The following is a 5153-nucleotide window of genomic DNA, read 5'->3' as shown; positions in this document are numbered from 1 at the left end:
CTTCACCCCCCCTCCACTAGTACCCACACTCCAAACAGGATCTGTTTTGTATCCCTGTCATTCATTTTAAGTGTATTTTAATTGCGCCAGGGGGGTTCACCATGGTATTTCACAATACACTATTTTAATCAAATAGACCCTTTCACTTATGCTCATTTTCCCCATGCTCAGTACCTCTATTATTCAACAGCTTTCACTCAGCTTCATTTTGCTGCCCTCACTTAACAGACACAATGTGGTGCTGAGCAGTGCTGTAAGTTTTCCGGAAAAGGGAATTTTCTAGACCACTAATGTTGAGGGTGTATGAGTCTTGCCTCCCCCTCAGAGGCATGTAATTCTGCTTCTAGAGTCTTCCAATGGTCATTCACAAATAAAGAGTTCATTCAGGTCCTAAAGGAAATCTTCAGATGTTTTCCATGCAAAAGTGTGTACATCCTACATTTTTTTGGTTGATCATGGGGCTTGAACTCAGGGTCTGGACACTGTCCCTGAACTCTTTCACTCAAGGCGAGCAATTTGCCACTTTAAGCCACAGCTCCACTTTCAGTTTCCTAGTAGTTAATTGGAGATAAGAGCCTCACAGATTTTCCTGCCTGGGCTGACTTCAAACCACAATCCTCAGATCTCAGCCTCCTGAGTAGCTAGGATTACAGGCATGAGCTACCAGCATCCAGTTCATCCTACATTTTTTTTTTTTGGTCCGGTCGTGGGGCCTGAACTCTGGGCCTGGGCACTGTCCCTCAGCTCTTCAGCTCAAGGCTAGCGCTCTACCACTTGAGCCACAGCACCACTTCCGGCTTTTTTCTTTTTGCTTATGTGGTGCTGAGGAATCGAATCCAGGGCCTCAGGCATGCAAGGCAAGCGCTCTACCACTGAGCCACCTTCCCAGCCCGCATCCTACATTTTTTAATGGAAAGATGCCTCTGCACACATACTGGTATGGTCTGAATTTATGTATTCCCCAAAATTTCATATGTTGAAACCTAATTCCCAATGTGATAGCATTAAGAGATGGAGCCATTTGACAAGTGTCTAAGACAAGACACTCTAACCCCAAGATTGAGATTAGTGTTCAAAAGGGCTAAAACAAGATCCTTCGACCTTCCCTTTGGCTGGAAGGACACAGCAATAAAGCACCATCTTTGAAGACACCTGGATGTTCTAAGACTCCAGAGGTAAGAGAAATAAATTTCTATCTATAATTTACTCTCTCTAAAACTAAGTCATGTCCACACCTAATAGAATTAATGTACCAATAGGGAAAGGCTAGAAACCACACAGAGAAACAAAGCAGAATCCTTGGAGGCCGGATGAGTATACACTCCTGGCTAAAGAACCAAAGACAGTGAATTTTTCCACCTTTAGCTGCAGCTTCTAATCAACCTGAAGCAGACTTCAACTGAAGGAAAGGCAAAATCCTGGCAAACAATTCCATAATCTTCTCTTTGTAGTCAGGAAATAACCTTGTAGCTCATTCACAGTTAGATCTTCTTTTTCTCACCAGAAATCGACACCCATGGCTCAACATTTCCACTCATACTGAACTATTACACTGCTCAGTCTCTCCTCTCCCACTAACCTCAAAGGTCATTCCATTTAGAACTCATTGTTTTTCATAAACACACCCCTCTATCTTGCCTTCAGGAAGGAACTCCATTCTCAAACCAACCATAAAACCCTGTTCTCATAGACTCTGATTTGTGGATTGGCTGCACAAAAATCATGTCTTAATCATACAGATTCCAAATCCCACTCTCAAAGATTCTGATTCAGGATATTTGGAAAGGTCTCCAGATTTTGATTGACAGCAAAGTTTGGAAATCATTGCCCTATTTGACATAATCTCCTCAGACCCTCCTAGCCAGACTGTGTCAGATAGAAACCACCAACTCTAACAGCATCTCTGTTCAATCCTCTACAGGACAGTTTTATTTATCCACTGCATACAGGCATTGGTAACATTGGGCAACATATTTTCTCTCATTGGTATTCCTAAACTCTTCTAATCACATATATTCTATGCACGAGTTATATACTCAATAAAGACCTGGTATCCTAAACCATGCATGGTGGCATATGCCTACTGTAACCATAGCACTCAAGGGGCAAAGATAAAAATAGAATGAATTAGAGCCCAACCTGTGCTATGTAAGATCTTGTCTCAGAAAATATGGCCTAGTATCTTATTTAGTATCTCACAAACAAGCTAACATATCTGCTAACCTACTAAATGAAAACCAAAACCACTAGTGAAGGTTCAAGAAGAATAAGCAGTAAAGATCAGAGGATTTGGTAAATTCATGTTTCCATAAAGAAAACACAAATGTAGAAAGTAATGAAAGACATTTCTGTAATCAATGGGCCTCCATGTCTTCTTGAAAATAGATGAAAACATTAATAATGATAAATGAGAATCTCCTGAGCATTACTTATAGTGGAACAACGACTTCTATTACAGGTTACTATGGCATATATTTTATAGGCGAGTGCTAAATCTCAAGGGAGGTAAGTCACTTTCCTAAGGTAACAAAGCTAGTACCTAGGATGAATCTGAGCCTGTCTTAAGATCAGTCCACTCCATGGGAATAAAAAAAGGATCTGGTTACAGAGTGGAGAGAGTGAGGAGGCTGCATCTGGCTCCCGCTCTCACAGCCATTGCGGTATATTGAGCTCCATAGAAACAGTGCAGGGGCAAGTGAGAGCCAGACAGGCATCGAACGACTCTGTGCCTCACAGAGGAAAAATTAAACATGGGCAAAGGAGATCCTAAGAAGCCAAGACAAAATGTCATCATATACTTTCCTTGGGCAAACTTGCCTGGAGGAGCACAAGAAGCACCTGGATGCTTCCGTCAACTTCTCAGAGTTCTCTAAGAAGTGCTCAGAGAGGTGGAAGACTATGTCTGCTAAAGAGAAAGGGAAATTTGAAGATATGGCAAAGGCAGACATGGCTCGTCATAAAAGAGAAATGAAAATCTACATCCCTCCTAACGAGGAAACAAAAAAGAAGTTCAAGGACCCCAATACACCCAAGAGGTCTCCTTCGGCCTCCTTCTTGTTCTCTTCTGAGTATCACCCTAAAATCAAAGGGGAATATCCTGGTCTATAAGATGTTGCAAAAAAAAAACCTGGGAGAGATGTGTAACAGCACTGCTTCAGATGCCAAGCAACCTTATGAAAAGAAGGCTGCTAAGCTGAGGGAAAAATACAAAAACAATATTGCTGCTTACTGAGCTAAAGGAAAATCTAATGCAGCAAGAAAAGGGGAGTTGTGAAGGCTGAAAAGAGCAAGGAGGAAGAGGAAAAAGAGGAAGAAGATGAAAAGGATGAGGAAGAAGAAGAAAATGAAAAGGATGATGATGAATAAGTTGGTTCTAGCACAGTTTTTTTCTTGTCTATAAAGCATTTAACCATTCAGGAATGAGACAAGGATGTCTGCTCTCTCCACTCCTCTCCAACTTAGTATTAGAATGCCTAGCTACAGCAATATGACAAGATGCAAACATAAAAGGAATCCAAATTGGGAAAGATGAAGTAAAACTCTCCCTCTTTGCAGATGGCATGATCTTGTATTTAAAGAACATCATGGACTCCACTACCAAGTTACGTGAGCCGATTCAAAACTTTGGCAAAGTAGCAGGGTATAAAATTAACCCTCAGAAATCAATGGCTTTCCTGTATGCCAATAATGAAAAGAGTGCAGCTGAAATTAGGAAAGCAACCCCTTTTGTAATAGCCCCACAAAAAATAAAATACCTACAAATTAACTTAAATAAAGAAGTGAAGTACCTCTATGACAAAAACTTTAAAAACCTGAAAAAGGAAATTAAAGCAGAACTAAGGAAGTCAAAAAACCTCCCATGGTCATGAATTGGGAGGATTGACATCATGAAAATGGAAATACTGCCAAAGGCTATATACAAATTCAATGTGATACTTATCAATGCCCAACCTCATTCTTCAATGAAATAGAAGAAACAACCCCAAAATTCATATGGAACAATAAAAGACCCCAAATAGCAAAAACAGTTCTTAGTAGAAAGAACAACGCTGGAGAAGTATCAATTCCAAATTTCAAACTCTACTAAAAAAACATAGTACTAAACAGCGTGGTACTGGCACAAGAACAGACTTGAGGACCAATGGAATAGTACTAAAGACCCAGAAATGAACCCACAGACTTATACTTACCTAATCTTTGACAAGGGAGCTAAAAAAAATAGAATGGAAGAAAGACAGCCTCTTCAGTAAATGGTGCTGGCAAAATTGGTTAAACACCTGTAGAAAACTAAAGCTAGATCCGTATTTATCACCCTGCACCAGAATCAACTCCAAATGGATCAAAGACCTCAAAGTCAAAGCAGACACCCTGAAAACATTACAGGAAGGAATAGAAGAAACTCTAGGGCTCCTTAGCACAGGTCAAAATTTTCTTAATAGAGACCCAGAAACACAACAAATCAAAGAAAGGTTAGACAAATGGGATTGAATAAAACTGCAGAGCTTCTGCATGGCAAAGGACATAGCTAGCAAGCTCAATAGAAAGCCCACGGATTGAGAGAAGATCTTCACTAGCCACACAATGGACAAGGGCCTTATATCTAAAATATACTTAGAACTAAAAAAATTAAATACCCCAACAACAAATCCTCAAAGAAACAACTGCCCGATTAATAATGGGCCAAAGGCTTAAAGAGAAACTTCTCTGAAGAGGAAATAAGAATGTCCATTAGACATATGAAGAAATGCCCATCTTCTCTAGCCATAAAAGAAATGAAAATCAAGACAGCATTGAGATACCACCTCACCCCAGTTAGAATGGCTATAATCAAGAAATCTAGTAACAACAGATGCTGGAGGGAATGTGGTCAAAAGGGAACCTTACTGCATTGTTGGTGGGAGTGTAAACTTGTTCAACCACTTTGGAAAGTAGTATGGAGGTTCCTCAAAAGACTCCACATAGAGCTCCCCTGTGACCCAGCAATCCCTCTTTTGGGTGTTTATCCAAACGATCACAAACAAGGTCATACCAAAGCTACCAGCACAACAATGTTTATCGAGCATTATTTACAATAGCTAACATATGGAACCAATCCAGATGCCCCTCAGTAGATGAATGGATCAAGAAAATGTGGTATATATATATATATGCGC

General features: G+C 40.2%; 1 pseudogene; it reads left to right on the top strand.

Annotated features, from left to right (window-relative positions):
* The first annotated feature begins 2750 nt into the window (after positions 1 to 2750).
* On the top strand, positions 2751 to 3366 carry LOC138839497 (high mobility group protein B1-like; annotated as a pseudogene).
* The last annotated feature ends 1787 nt before the right edge of the window (positions 3367 to 5153 follow it).

Source organism: Dipodomys merriami, unplaced genomic scaffold (genome assembly GCF_024711535.1).
Source record: "Dipodomys merriami isolate MVZ:Mamm:240054 unplaced genomic scaffold, mDipMer1.0.p SCAF_3, whole genome shotgun sequence".
Taxonomy (NCBI): domain Eukaryota; kingdom Metazoa; phylum Chordata; class Mammalia; order Rodentia; family Heteromyidae; genus Dipodomys; species Dipodomys merriami.
The sequence above is the reverse complement of the archived record's forward strand: the minus strand, read 5'-3'. Positions and strand labels throughout refer to the sequence as shown.